Source organism: Podarcis liolepis (assembly GCF_965112155.1).
Source record: "Podarcis liolepis genome assembly, chromosome: 2".
In the NCBI taxonomy this organism is placed as follows: Eukaryota; Metazoa; Chordata; class Lepidosauria; order Squamata; family Lacertidae; genus Podarcis; species Podarcis liolepis.
This window is the reverse complement of record NC_139555.1, coordinates 20,906,624-20,922,388: the sequence shown is the minus strand read 5'-3', so window position 1 is coordinate 20,922,388 and position 15,765 is coordinate 20,906,624. Positions and strand designations below refer to the sequence as shown.

Here is a 15,765-nt window from a genome sequence, read left to right as displayed (position 1 = left end):
TTCAATCCAATCGTAGAAGGGAGCCACGTTTTGATTTTTCCAGTTCATCAGGATCAGTCTTTTTGCTGAGATAAGGGCACGGAGAGTCCACCTGTATTGTCCTTTTGTAAGGTTCCATGTGCTAGGTATATACGTAATTCAAGAGGATATTTTGCTCTGTAAATGTAAGGTTGTTCCACACGGTTCTGTTGATAGTTTCAGTTATCTTCTGCCAAAAATCTTTCAGTAGAGAAGCATTATCCCTACTGCATCTCCAACAGTGATAAAACTATTAAACTAAAATTAAAACGGTCCCAGGCACAGACTAGGAACGATTCTCAGTTGGAAAGGCTTGTTGGAAGAGGAAGGTCTGCCGCAAGCGGATGTACGTGGGAAGGTGATTCCACAGGGCAGAGCAGGTGCCTCAAGGCTAAAAGCATTGTACAAAATTGACCTTCCAGTAAGATAGTTACTTCAGGAGGCCCTCACCTGTAGAGCGCAGTGGTTGAGGGGGAGTCAGTGGCGTAGCGTGGGTTGTCAGGACCCGGGGCAAGGCAAGTAATTTGCGCCCCCTAACCCGTGGATTTGCGTCCCCTAACCCTAACCCCCAGATGTTGCGCCCGGTGCGGCCGGCCCCCCCTGCACCCCCCACGCTACGCCACTGGGGGGAATATAAGGGATGAGACAATCTTTCAGGTACCCTGGTCCCAAGCTGTATATATTATTATTATTATTATTATTATTATTATTATTATTATTATTAATTAATCAGTTCATTCTCTGTGCCACCCATCATCCAGGATCACAGGGCATTTTACGATATAAAAACATAAAAATACATGCCATAGTAAGAAAGAAAAGCAATACCCCCCACATACAGTTAAAAAGGACAAGATAATTTAATTAGCCAAAGGCCTGGAAAAAGGGAAATGTTTACGCCTGGCACCTAAAGATACAGTGGTACCTCAGGTTAAGAACTTAATTTGTTCTGGAGGTCCGTTCTTAACCTGAAACTGTTCTTAACCTTACCACTTTAGCTAATGGGGCCTCCCGCTGCGCAATTTCTGTTCTCCTCCTGAAGCAAAGTTCTTAACCCGAGGTACTATTTCTGGGTTAGCGGAGTCTGTAACCTGAAGCATCTGTAACCCAAGGTACCACTTTATGTAATGAATGCGCCAGGCAAGCCTCCCTGGGGGGAGAGCATGCCACAAATAAGAGAGCCACCACAGAAAAGGCCCATTCTTGTGTTGCCACCCACCGGACCTCTCACAGAGGAGACACACAAAGAAGGGCCTCAGGTGATGATTGCAAGGTCCAGGTCATTTCATATGGGGAGAGGCAGTCCTTGAGCTATTGTGCAATGGCACACTTGGGGGTCTCAAATTTCAGCAGCACCGTGTGACGCCAAAATTTGGCACTCCAGCCTTTTGCTTTTCATTCTACCTCATAGCTGTGCTGTCCCTGAAGCTCTGCACCCAATGTGGCCAAATGGTTGCACTCCTCTAAATCCAACTCCATATTGCGGTCCTGGGCCATTTAAAGCTTTATAGGTCAAAAGCAGCACTATAGAGCTGCGCCCCCCCCTTTAGACCAGGGCTTTCCTTTTTAAAATATTTTATTAATTATCCAAAAACAAAAAATAAAATAAAAACAATACATATTCAAACATCGAAAAAATAGAGTTGACTTCCCCCTATTCCCTTCCCTGGTTCCATTGTTTATCATCATACCACATGTCCATTTTAAATTATCAAATCATTAAAATGACTTATTGTCCAGTCATAATGTCTTTACAAGTATTTTTAAAATACTGCTAATGTACAGTGGTACCTTGGTTTACAACCATTTTGGATTACAGTCATACCTCGGGTTGAATGTGCTTCGGGATGAGCGCGTTCGAGTTGCGCTCTGCGGCAACCCAGAAGTAACGGAGCACGTTACTTCCAGGTTTCACCGCTTGCACATGTGCACATGCTCAAAATGACGTCACACGCATGCGCAGAAGCAGCAAAAAGTGACACGCGCGTGCGCAGGCGTGCCATCGCTGGTTATGTTTGCTTCTAGATGCGAACGGGGCTCCTGGATGAATCCCGTTCACATCTAGAGGTACCACTGTACAACCATGTCAAACCCAGAAGTGCGTATCCCTTTGTTTGGATTACAACCCTTTTGGGGGGGGATTACAACCGCCCCCCCTTTTTAGGCCCCATTGGCAAAAGCGCACCTTGGGTTGCAACCTGTTTTGGTTTGCAACCGGACCTCTGGAACGGATTATGGTTGTAAACCAAGGTACCACTGTATTAACCTTTGTACATTGCTTCTGTATATATGCAGTCAGATCAGAGCTTTCCAAACTGGGTGTTGTGGCACGTTAGGATGTTGGCTGCTGGGTGTAGGTGTGTCGTGCGAATACTCCCCACGCTCCTTCCAGGGGTGGAAAGGGGTTAGTTTAACCTCCGGTTTACTAGTAAAACTGAATTACTGTGTCACGAAATGATGCATGTCTAAAAAGTGTGCCACCGACATGCAAAGTTCGGAAAGCTGTGCTTCAGATGGTAACGTGTATTACTCTGCTTATTTCAAAATGTCCTCTGCTTGTGGGATGGGGTGTCCCTGCTAACTGGGGCCCTGGACATCTCCCCAAAAACCCTACCCTGATAGCACCAGACAGTTTCTTCATGCTGTTGGTATGGGTGGTGGTTACCCTTGTTTTTTGTCTGAGCACCCCCAGAGTGTGTCAGATTCCAGTCTTACCCATTTCACCGGAGTTCATATTGGGGAATTTAGGGCATCTGCATTCAGAACTCAGTATTCCCTAAAGCACGGCCGTCATTTTGAAAACGGCAAGTTTATAACCCGCATGTTTGCAAAGCAACACCTGTGGGAAATGTCTGCTGAAGGTTCTGGGTGGTGCAGATGCAGTTTTAGCTGCTTGTACTATTTTCTCCGTCTCAGCCGAGGAAGTCTGATCTTTTTGTTGCTCATACCAAGGAATCAAGTATTCATTAGATTTAGCCTCAAATTTCCCTGTGCGTAAAACGATTCCCCCGCTTTCTGGCAGAAAACTGCTTCAGGTGTACGAAAAGTTATCAGATGTACATTAGATGATCAGAAATCATTATAGGTAGGATGACCTGCCCCAAAGTAAGGCAGAGCTAGTATATATTCTCTCTACCTTTTGAAGACTATTTGGAAACACCGAGCTAGCTTATTTTCGTATCTTGAACATGCACCTGTTTACGCAAGCATTCCCCTAACCATCCTGAGCCAACTTTTTAAAGTGTTGGTTTTTATGGGTTTGTTTTATTGTAAAATTTAAATATGAATGTATTTAATGTTTTGGTGAGGTTGTTTTGCTGTGTATCGATTCTGCAATTGCTTTTATGCTTGCAAACTGCTTAGAAACCATTCTGGAATGAAAGCAGTATATTAACAGCTGTTGTGTGGAAGATGGAATTTTGCTGCATGCATCTTTTCCTAAACCTGCTGGGTAAGCTACACCTTCCTACCTGCAGGGCTGGCATCAGCGGTCAGTAATGCTAGGCACCCACTAGGGCCTGGAGTCAGCCCTTGGAATCCCTTGGCTTTGTTGTCACTGGCTGTCCACCTTTCCTCTCAAAAAAGGGAGGTGAGCTCCCATTGCTCGGTCCCAGCTCCTGCCAGCCTAGCAGTTCGAAAGCACGTCAAAGTGCAAGTAGATAAATAGGTACCGCTCCAGCGGGAAGGTAAACGGCGTTTCCGTGCACTGCTCTGCTTCGCCAGAAGTGGCTTAGTCATGCTGGCCACATGACCCGGAAGCTGTCTGTGGACAAACGCCGGCTCCTCGGCCAGTAAAGCGAGATGAGCACCGCAACCCCAGAGTTGGCCACGACTGGACCTAATGGTCAGGGATCCCTTTACCTTTACAGGGGCGTCTTACTCATAGAGGCTAGTGACACAGGGCACCAGGGTGCCAAGCTCTGGAGGGCACCAGGGAAAAGGCAGAGGCTGGACGTGGTGCCTCCCAGCATCAGCTTGCTGCCCTCTCCTGCCTCTGCCATGCCGCACCGAAGCAGCGCCGCGCCCGGAGCCTCCATCTGCCATTGCCACAGCGGCATGAAGTGGCCAGCTGAGCCAAAAGGCACTGCATCCAGCCTCTGCCTTTTCCCAGTTGTAGGAGCCGCCCTCCAGCCACTGCCCGCCTCCTCCAGTCCTGCCAGCAGCACTGTCACTCTTCTGGCCTATCCCCACAACACCTACTCACTATGGGCCTCAATAAAGCAAACAGTCTAATTGGTCAACGTCTAAAAGATACTGAGCATCAGAACAACCTGGCCACTATAAGGAAATTCTGCCCTTGGTATGTCCAGTTTCCACCTCTCCATTTTGATTCTCTGGCTCCATATCTGCACAAACTTATTATCCCAAAATACAGGCGTGCTTTTACACTTGCAAGACTGGATGTTTTGCCATCTGCGGTACTTGAGGGTCGATTCCAAAAGATCCCGTCTGAGAAACGTCTTTGCCCTTGTGGAGATGGTAGCACCGAAACATCGGCACACGTCCTCCTGTCCTGTACTCTCTACAAAGACCTGAGGAATGAGATCATCACCCCACTTGTACTAACCATCCCAGGGCGCTCAACCACTGCCACAATGTCCTTTCTTCTATCAGATCAAAATGAGCAGACAACAGCAAATGTTGCTAGGTTCATAGCAGGGGCAATCAGAATAAGGGCCACTAACTGACTGCTGATTCAGGACTTTTAATTGTGCTTTTATATCAAATTTCCTTTTCTGCATATACTGTAATGTTTTACTGTTGCTATGGCCATTGGCTAATGCGAATAAAGTTTTATCTCTCTCCCTAAAAAACTCTGGGAAGCGGGGGGTGGGGCGGAAGAAGAAGCTTTGCACCACAGCACTGGATATGCACTGGATATGCCTGTTTATTGGTCAAGTAGGGCAGCTCCCATACAAAGTCGGGGAGAGTTGTAACCCAGCAATATCCAGAGGGTCAGTGGTTCCCCACCACTGATATGTAGGAAGAGAGCAATGCCATCAAGGATGGGGATGCTGGACTATGCATGGGATATTGTACACAGGAAGCCAACTAATAGCAGGTGAGATTATTTGTCCGTCTACACCAGCATTGCCTATTCTGACTGGCAATAGCTCCCCAGCATCTCAGGAAGAGTTATTCCCCCTAATTTGCTTCTTGATCCTCATAACTGGAGGGGCCAGGGACCAAACCCCAGGTTCTGGCAACCCACGCTACGCCACTGAATGGAACAGCTTCCCCTATCTGAAGGGGAAGGGCCAATATACCTGCATTAAACCCACTCTAGGCTACCACCGCTACCATCCAAAACAATTCGGTATTTCACAAGTGTGGGGGTGAGCTGCATTCTGGGATCTCATTCAGGAATTCCAATGTGGCATGCAGGGTGGAGGGGAATGATACAGACCTGAGATATGAAAGGTGGGTGGAATGTGAGCCACGGGGTAGCTTTTAGGATGCTTGCTCACCATACCAACAAAATACGTGGAATACTTTGATAGGGAACGGTAGTGATGCAAAGCACACAATCCGTGGCTACCTGCAAGATGCCCTCTGAGTTATCTTTAAGGGTGGTGTTTTCTGGGCCCTTTACATACCTAGCTACGTAATAAAGGCATGATGAGTGTAGCTGGGAAAGTGAGACTGAGATTTAACTGGTAATATGGTCGGCAAAGAATACAAAAGCTGAAGCAAATAAAGAATGCAAAGAGGAAGTCACCAACACTCCATGCTTATCTGTGCCAATGTTATCAAACAGTAGCTGGGTAAACCAGCCTGACCGGCGTGTAATTTTCACTGCCAGTGTTTCACTGTTGTTTAAGAAGCGGTTCACTGGATTTCATTAAACTGCTGCAAAATGTTAACACTATTTTAGGGCAAGCAGATAGCCGAGGAACTTTGCCGAGTGGTTTTGCTATCAATCCACCTGGCCCCTTAAATCCCTACTCAGTCAATGAGGTCCAGGGGCATAGCGTGGGTTGCCGGAGCGCAGGGCAGGACAAGTATTGGACTGGTGAACAGCCAGTCCCTTCGCTGGCCAGTGTCTAATCAAGGGAGTGTCTCCTTGCAAACTGGCCCCAACCTAGGAGCAGAGATAAGGCAGAGAAACACAAAGCCAGGAGCACTGCTGTGTCGCCTCACCCTCCTGTCCCTGCAGGTGCTTTCCTCCCTCCTTTTTTGGCGGGTGGCAGCAGTGGCAGTGCCCTTTTCCTCCTGGCTGGCCCAGCAGCAGGGCGCATGCCAGCACCCATTCATCGGTCATGAGAAGGTGTTGCTCCTGCCACTGCTGCCAAAGCCCCACCTGGACACTGCTTGCCTCCCGATGGCCCCGGTCTAGATGATGGAGCCTGTTGTGGGGGCACCTCATTGTGCCCTCTCATAAATTTGGGCCCAGGGGCTTGACCTTCCTGCTCCCCTCCACGCTACACCACTGGTGAGGGCTTCAAGGGAGGTCAGACAGGGCCCTGCTCCCTGTTGAACTCCCAGCACTTACTGAAGGCTTTTGTTGTCGTCGTTCCAGCAGAATTTATGATTCTTTTTCATTGAATTCTTATTTCAAAGTTTTAACTCGTTTTTGTCTTGTTGTATTGGGTCTCCCGTACACCGCTCAGAGAAAACTGTGATACAAATTGCTGAAATAAAAATTAGTAATGAAAAGAGGACAAACTACACATTTATGTAAAATATACCAGTACATATGCTAATGTATGCATATAAAGTCAACTGGACTATTATATATAGGATGGCAAAATCTCTCAAAGCAGCAAAGAAGGAATAATAATCATGCAGATAAATAATCTAGTACTCAGTGTTACGTATCCACCCCCACCCCCCGGTCAAGTACTCAAGATAGCTTACAGATAAAAATAAGAACAGCTAGAAACATAGGAGGGAAATAATTAAAAATGAATTAAACACTGATAGAATTAAAACTTTCTATATATATTTATTAAAATACAGTACATTAAAGCCATACAAATAATTATATCCCAGATTTTCAGTACAAACTCTTTATCATCAATGTACTTACTGATTAGAATAATTCATTGTCAGGTATGTCTGGCTTTTAAAAAGGAAGCGACTATCCTAAAAAAAAACTAAATTCAGCTATGATTTTTTTATTTGAAGCAACAGTTCACTGCTCCCACTTCCTTCATAGAGATTTCCCTCTATGAAAAGCACACAACCTCACATAGGAAACGGCCTTGTTCCGAGTCACTGACATCAGCAATGTCTACTGACGAGTAGTGGGGATTGCCAGCTAAGTTTGAGGAGGCTGAGTACCGAGTCTGCAACATTTTCCATGTAAATTATTTGCTCTTTCACTGAGATATTGCACACCCTCCACCCCATCCCATGCCATCCCCATACTCCATGACGCAACAGTGACTTCCTTCCTATTTTGTGGAAATCTTCTGCAGCAATCCCTCCTAGTGCGATTTGTTTAGAGAAACGCACATCTGTAAACTGTCCTGAGGTTCCTTAGACTGGAGGCTTGAATTAAAAGATTCACGAATACGGTGACAGAAAACAGAACTTGGGAAGACAAAGTCAAGGTAACTTGAAAGTGATTATTTTTACACCAACTGGACTTTGCATAGGAGCCAACTCCTAGGGGCCGGGGTCTTTGGCCTTCACAATAAAATATTTGAGGGGGAAAGTTGATGGGCATTCCCATTCAAATGGTATGTGTACATTGCAGCATGTGACTGATTATGTGAGGCGGGGCTTATCTGGGCCCCCACAATATTTTATTCAAGTTGGCACCCCTGGGACTATTCATTGGATTGTACTTTGCAAGGACTTTTTGCCGATTGCATGAAAACGAGTGAGCCAATTGCTACAATTTTGCTTATCAAAGTTATGGGGTGATTAGGGACTTAAAGGTAAAGGGACCCCTGACCATTAGGTCCAGTCGTGGCCAACTCTGGGGTTGCGGCGCTCATCTCGCTTTATTGGCCGAGGGAGCCGGCGTACAGCTTCCGGGTCATGTGGCCAGCATGACTAAGCCGCTTCTGGCGAACCAGAGCAGCACACGGAAACACTGTTTACCTTCCCGCCAGAGCGGTACCTATTTATCTACTTGCACTTTGATGTGCTTTCGAACTGCTAGGTTGGCAGGAGCAGGGACTGAGCAACGGGAGCTCACCCCGTCGCAGGGATTCGAACTGCCGACCTTCTGATCGGCAAGTCCTAGGCTCTGTGGTTTAACCCACAGCGCCACCCGCGTCCCTGATTAGGGACTTAACAGCCCTTAATTTCCTGCCGTCTTTGGAATTCTACAGGCATTGAAGTGTGGGAGAGAGGCAGAGAAAAGGATTTATTGGTTTGAAGTGGAGTTGGCTAGGTTAAGCCACCCATGGGATTCAGCTGTTTGCTGGAAATCTGATGCAGGGCCAGGGTTTTGTAACCTTTCTTAGGAGTTTGTTTGCCTCTGCTTATGCTGTGTGTATTTATCAATAAAGCAAATATTACGGAGACACCCTATGCCTCCTGTGCTCTCGCATCAAAGGAAACCTGAGCTTGAAGCACTGCCTCTGGAATTACTTCCTGCTCAGGGAAGTGGGGTGCACTTAACAGTCTCTAGAGTGGGAACCCTCTGCTTGCAACAGAAATGCAGCTCTGAGAATGGAACTGGGATAGCTCTGTTGGTAGAGCACAAGGCTCTTAATCTCAGGGACGTGGGTTCGAGCCCCACGTTGGGCAAAAGATTCCTGCATTGCAGGGGGTCGGACTAGATGACCCTCGTGGTACCTTTCCAACTCTTCAATGCTATGATTCTACATCATAAAAGCAGTGTAGCATAGTGGCCGACAGAACAATAACCCAAAGTCCTCTGTTCTAATCTCACCTCTGCTATTAATGCACTAATTGGCCATAAGGAAATATTTCCCTGTCTGGGTCAATTACTTACTTCTGAGTAGACATGCCTAAGCACTGCGCTGTAAGAATGCAACTCTTCAGATATAGCTGCTCTCACTTAGTATTGTTTATTAAATTTGCATGCCGCCCTTCATCTGCAGATCTCAACATAAAGCTACAATATAAAAAACACAAAACTGCTTAATAGGCAAACAGCAAATGCAAATAGTGTTGTGGCACTGTGTACTATGGCTTTGAGTATCCCTTGCTATAGGAACTCCAGATGACTGCCATTTTAATGTCGTTTTCTCAATATGGGTGCTTAGCCATGAAGTATTTCGAAATATTTTAATCTATAATGGAGATCACATGCGGTTGTGGGTTTCAACATTTTCTTTCCATCAGTAGACCCAGCAGCTTAGAACTGAAATATTTAGAGAAGACATTATTTATTGCAACTCTCCTGTGGTTGCTGCATATCTGACATCTTTGAAACTGGCAGGAACGGTTAGAGATTTCCAAAAGACGCCAAGCACATTAAGAAGGCCTTGTTCATTATAAGCAGCTTTAAAGCGCATTTGAAGCATATTTTGCCTTCCAAGCGTTCTGGTCGCTCGAGTTTACCTCTCACGGAGCTACGGTTTTCAGCAACCCTTAACAAACTGCAGATACAGAATTACTTGAGGGAAATAATGTGCTTCTAATGTGTTTTAAATGTACTGTGCGTAGGCAGGGTGAATCTTTGTTCTCACTTAGCTTTGCTATTTTTAGATACAGCAGCTAACTCTGGCAACACCTCCTTGCTCCGTTTACAGCCTTGGGATATGGCAACTAACCCTGAAACCCTTTGCAAGATCTATTTCTTCTACCTCTAGAAGGATGAAAGCGATTAGCATGAAAGCCCTTTGAAAAGATATCTTGCACCGGTGAGCTATTGCGATGCTGACAGACTCAGCCTTTTCTCATGTGAGATCAGTACTATTCAGAGGCAGGTGGCAGGAGGGTCATTTGGCCTGGGCTCTGAATCTCAAAAAGGGCTTTACGTTTAGATTTCTTCTTCTTCATTTTTTGGCATTTGATGAGTTTTGCAGTGCTTTTCTGCTCGTGGTAACAAATTGTGACACTCTCTCAGCTTAGAGCTGCAAATCTTAAACAAGTAAAAGATGCAATTTGGTAAAAGGTAGCGGGGAAGAGGACCAAGACAGGTGGAGGCCATGTAGTTCCCCCCCCTGCAGAGAAGCATCCATGACTGCAGGGACATATGTCAAGGCAAATGTCAAGGCAATAAACAACTATTTTACTTTTAAAAGACAACTGTTTAGGGAAGTTTTTAATGTCTGACGCTGTATTGTTTTTAATATTCGATTGGAAGTCGCCCAGAGTGGCTGAGGAAACCCAGCCAGATGGGCGGGGTATAAATTACTACTACTACTACTACTACTACTACTACTACCTAAAACTAGTGGTTATGCAGGCATGTTTCAAACAATGATCCTCAGGGTTAGGAAATACATGCACACACATCATTGGAATGTTGAATACCAATTATACAATTGGCATTCTATAATCATCTTCTTGAATACTCAAAAGAAGAAATGTAGTCTTGTACAACCTCTCATTCCGTCATAAGTGCTCAGCTGACATGCTGTCCGGAGGAACTGTGTCTGTAGTCATGGGTCATTTGTTTAGAAATCACAAAGTCCTGCTGGGATTCCCCTTTTCCTCTCTCTATGAGCCTATTTGACTTCCCAGACCACAGCAGCATGACCTCACATTTTCCAAACAAATGTCAGCTCAGAGGAGTGATGAATTAACTAAGGCGCAAACCCTGGGTGCGTGGGTTGGAGACTTCACAAGGAAATCACCACTGCCGTTTTCATTTCTACGGAAGCTTCGACACAGGATCAACTGCTATCTCAAAACACACAAGCAGCAGTAGACTGCCTATATATTGGGAGTGATTAAGCTATACCTCCACCTAGTGGGTGATTCTGTCATTTAAGAACATTAAGATAGTTGGGTGCAGTGCTTTTTTCCAGAAAAAGAGGTGCAGGAGCCAAAGTTGTTGTTTTTTTTTCAGGGGCAAAACAACACTTTTTGGGGAAGAGAATATATAGCCTGGAAGGTAGTACTGGGGACTCCACCTGTGGACCCTACAGATCTTATTGTAATGGGGGGGGAGGGATTCAGCTTTTGACTGCTGTTGCTTCAGCAAATTCTGCATCAGGGAGAAACACATTCAACCACTGTTACTCATACTCAGTGAAATGGTTATATCTGATCATGTTTAGCCACAGTGGTTCCTCCTTGGCTGCTTTGCGGATTGGTTCATTGCTATTCCACCACCACAACTGAGCATGTGCGCTGTGGTACTTTCCTCGCTCCCCAGCAAATGCATGCACAATAGTAATAAATGGCTTCTCATAAAAGGATCAAGACCATCATGGCACGGCTGCTCTTTAGCACGTTCAGCATGAAACAAAACAGAAACATTTCACTTCTAAATTCTTATAGAATGCTTTATGGCACATTAGGAAGAACTTCCTGACAGTAAGAGCTGTTCGACAGTGGAATTTGCTGCCAAGGAGTGTGGTGGAGTCTCCTTCTTTGGAGGTCTTTAAGCAGAGGCTTGACAACCATATGTCAGGAGTGCTCTGATGGTGTTTCCTGCTTGGCAGGGGGTTGGACTCGATGGCCCTTGTGGTCTCTTCCAACTCTATGATTCTATGATTCTATGGTTTAAATCTCCATGACCACAGATGGACAGATCCTGCCACTCTTCTGTTGCTAACCAACAGACATACATACGGTTTCTGCTGAAAATGATGTATTCTCCCAGGTTTTAATAAATCTTTTTATTCTTGCCATCTCTCTGCTTTTACAGCTGCTTTGTTGTTTTGCATTTTTCAAAATGTGCTTTTGTTTGAAGCTCATGTTAATGGTTGAATTTTAAATATTATTGTTCTCCAATTTAGACGCTTTTGCTGAAAGGCAGGAAAAAGATCTTATCAGTTGATAATTTACTGGTGCCCACTACCAAGTTTGCATGTTGAGAACTCATGCAGCTTTTTACACATTACAGTCTGACTGTGATATAAAACACCCTGCTAGAGGACTTCCTAGAGACATCTGTTTGATTGCTGTCCGGCCTTAGGTCTGATGCAGAAGAGCTCCTTAGGTTCTTAAAATCAGTTACTATTGACAGGATAGTTTCAACATCTCAGACATTATATATTTAGAACACACACGAACACACACACACACACACACACACACACACACACACACACACCACTCTTGTCGTCTACCAGGTAGAATTTGCCTATTTGCTGTGCAATTCAGGTAGCCTTACCACTGCCCTGGAGTTCAAAACACCATATGGCTTGTCATGCTGCAATGAAGCTTTAATCTACAACTGTACCACTGATTCACCTTCTTAACTACTGCCTCTTAATATCTATGATGCCAATGCCATATCCCACTAGAAACAGTATTATAGACATGGTAAAAAACCAGCTAGCCACACTTTTATAATTAGAAGTATCAATATATTCTTTATTATAAACTATGAAATGAATACTAAAGTTGTTACTGTTTCAAGACTTATGGTACATCTGCTGTAATAAGGTTAGAGTGTCTTTAAATGACCAGCTGACCAACAAAACTTGGTTTCTAACCTGTTTTAACTTACGTTCCATTTACCCTTAGTCCCTCTTCCCCAGTCAATCTCACCACCAGGAACTGCAGACTTCAGCTGGCTTCATTTGAGAAAGGCTTTCAAGGCAATTCTCCGGGCAGCTCCAGAAGCTCCTTTCTGAATTCTCCTCACTGCTGGATCTTCAGCTTAAGCCAGTGATTCAGCTCTTTGGGGGCATAATATATATCTAGCCGGAATAGCCTCCTGCCTGTCTCCCACCTCCTTCCAGACATCTGGCTTCTCCATCAGATTTTTCTTCTTAGCAAGCCTTCCTCCTCTGGTCAGCAGTCTCTGCTGTTACTCAACAGTAGTAGAATAGACTTATGTCTCAGCCACCTTGCCTTCAGCCAATTGGATTAGCATGATGTAGACTTCCCACTTTTCCCGTCCAGTGAGTAACCCAGAGTTTCTGCCCAATAAGCCAATCGTAAGGTTAATTTTACAATTCTCTCTCACAGTATATAAAACTACTGCTTTCCCAAGACCAACTTTAGGTACTTACATAACTGGATAATCAAATGGGATGGACACTTTTAAAATTTAAACCTTGCATGCCCCCCACATTGCACCTATAAAACAAGCCTCGTATTGTAAACGTATTTTAAAAGGTGATTTTTTCATAGAGACCTGCACCACAGTAGTAACATATACAACAAGCACATTAGTTTAGAATAGATCATGGAGCAATGACAGTACTTTAGGTCATGTGGTTATGTCTTTTGGGAGTGCTGCATTTCTGTCTGGAACTAGAATTGCAACGAACCACATTATCCAGACAGCTCCCACGGTGTCTGCCTAGATTAATACAACATGGAAAATCTTACAAATATTCTTCTTCTTCATTTGCAGGAAGTTACACTGTAACAATAGGAAAAATGGGTATTTTCTATTTTAGACCACTAGGTGAGAGGAGGAGGAAAGGGCAGCTCAGTAATGAAACACTAGGTTGGAGTTATTTATAAACTTCCTCCTTTCCTGGAAACTACCTAAATCACATATTGTTGTTTGTTTGTTTATTTAACCAATTTTCCATTTGTCAAAGTAAACAGAGTAAATTACAAAACAGCTTACATTTATGTATACAGAATAAAACATAAAATCAGTATTTCTACAAACTGGATCCCGAGAGGACATGGCAGTGGTTATAATATAATAATAATTTATTATTTATACCCTGCCCATCTGGCTGAGTTTCCCCAGCCACCCTGGGCGGCTCCCAATCGAGTGTTAAAAACAATACAGTATTAAATATTAAGAACTTCCCTAAACAGGGCTGCCTTCAGATGTCTTTTAAAAATAGGATAACTGCTTATTTCCTTGACATCTGATGGGAGGGCGTTCCACAGGGCGGGCGCCACTACCGAGAAGGCCCTCTGTCTGGTTGCAGTGTTTTTCAAAATAAGCAGACAGATTGGGTCAGGTAAGGAATGTTTTATTACTTCTGATTAGCTTAGCTTTGTTCATGAACATATTGCCAATTCCTTTTAATTGCAAGACACACTTTTACTCTCAAAAGGGGGTGAGCTATAAACACCAAACTCTGCTATAAACTGTTGACTCCTCTCTTCCATGAGCTTCAACATTTTTGTAGTCAATCAAATCATGCCAGACAGCATCAGAGTTGTCATGTTTCTCTTGTCCTCTTGCCACTCTCACTCTTTTGAGGACCATTTTTCTAACAACACTGTCTGTAACACTATGCTATTACCTGTGGCATGTGTTCAATATTTGTAACCATTTCCATGTTCTGGCAGTTGCCATTCTATAGGCAGTTAGTAAATATGCTATGCCCACTTCACATTCGGGGAACGGACTGGTCTATGAAATGAAGAGCACAAGTAGAAACAAAGCCCTTCCACTCCCTTTGCAATGCCCCAATATACCCAAGCTGGCTACATTCTTCAGTCAACTAAAAGCTCAGAGTTTTCATATTATTATTCAAATGCAGAGTACCTTTGTGAAACAGCAGGGAAGGGGGCCTTTTCTGTAGTGGTGCCAAGGCAGTGGAATGCCCTGTCAACGTTCACTTGGCCCCATCACTGGCAAGTGATCAATATTTTATTTTCCAACACACATTTCCAAACACCGTTTTGTGATTTGGCAGCCACTATGTATGACAATGAGGCCGACTCTTAGCATAGTCAAACTGCACAGTCAAGCCCGCCCTCCCCACAGGCCTAGGGAGGCCAGAGCAACTTCCAACTTTTGAGGTCCCTAGCGAGTGGCAGCTATGCAGATTTAGTCAGTTGCATTTAACAAGAATGTGCGACACCATCTTATTTGTTCCAGACCAGGTATTATTAACTGCTAGTGTTACACAACCCATTCACTCCTTCCACCTGGTAGCAAGAGCTCTTGCTGCACTCAAGTTAAAAGAGGTGCCAAGGGAACACGAATAAATGCCTTCAAATATAAAACTCTGGAGGGAAACTGCAATTTTGGTATTACTTCTAGCTATACAATTATAAAAATATGTGATTAAATCCTAACATAGTGAGAAGACATTGCATATGGAAAGATAGAAGACACCTCTCAGATACTGATTTCCAGTTTCAACTGTGACACAATACACCAGCCGCTTTTTATGTTGCCTTTGTACAAAGGAGATGCACTGTTCCCATTAAATTCCAGGGACTGCTATTGTTGGGTTTATGGGATGATATCTGGAAGCCAAGCTCCTTATTTCTCTCTTAAGGAGTGTTTTCACAATTGCGGCCAGCCCTTTTGTAATTGTGCTCCCCCCCCCCACAACTGCATTGCGTGAGAACATGCATTTCCGCCTTTATAACCATGTGCAATTGTGCAGATAAAAGCAACGTTAGAGTTCTTCTCAGCCAGTGTCTTGCCTTTTCTCACTCAATACAGTTGAATTCAGTGCAAGTTTATTTGGAAGTCAATTCCACTGAGTTAAATGGTATTTACATCCAATTAAGTGTGCATGGGATTGCATCCTAAGTAGCTTTATATAATTTTCACATGTGCAATCAGCCAACTTTCCAGTTGCCCTAGGGCTGCAAAGCAGAAGAGAAACATGTCCCAGCCTCTTCCACCAGTCAAGAGGACTAAGACTGCTGGTATCTGCCATACATCCGGATTTTCTTGGCCATTACCAGAATTTCAAAGGCGGAATTGATGTCCGGGGGGGAATTTCCGAAAGGGGTTTGGGGGGTTTCCTGGTTTTTACTTTT

At 44.4% G+C, this 15,765-nt stretch overlaps 1 long non-coding RNA gene across 1 annotated transcript in view; it reads right to left on the bottom strand.

Annotated features, from left to right (window-relative positions):
- Nucleotides 1-4,899: 4,899 nt before the first annotated feature.
- LOC310700723 overlaps nt 4,900-15,765 on the bottom strand; it is a 45,369-nt gene continuing 34,503 nt past the window's right edge. The window contains exon 2 of the long non-coding RNA XR_014522759.1: nt 4,900-8,186. This is a non-coding gene — a long non-coding RNA (uncharacterized lncRNA). The remainder of the gene's footprint in view (nt 8,187-15,765) is intronic.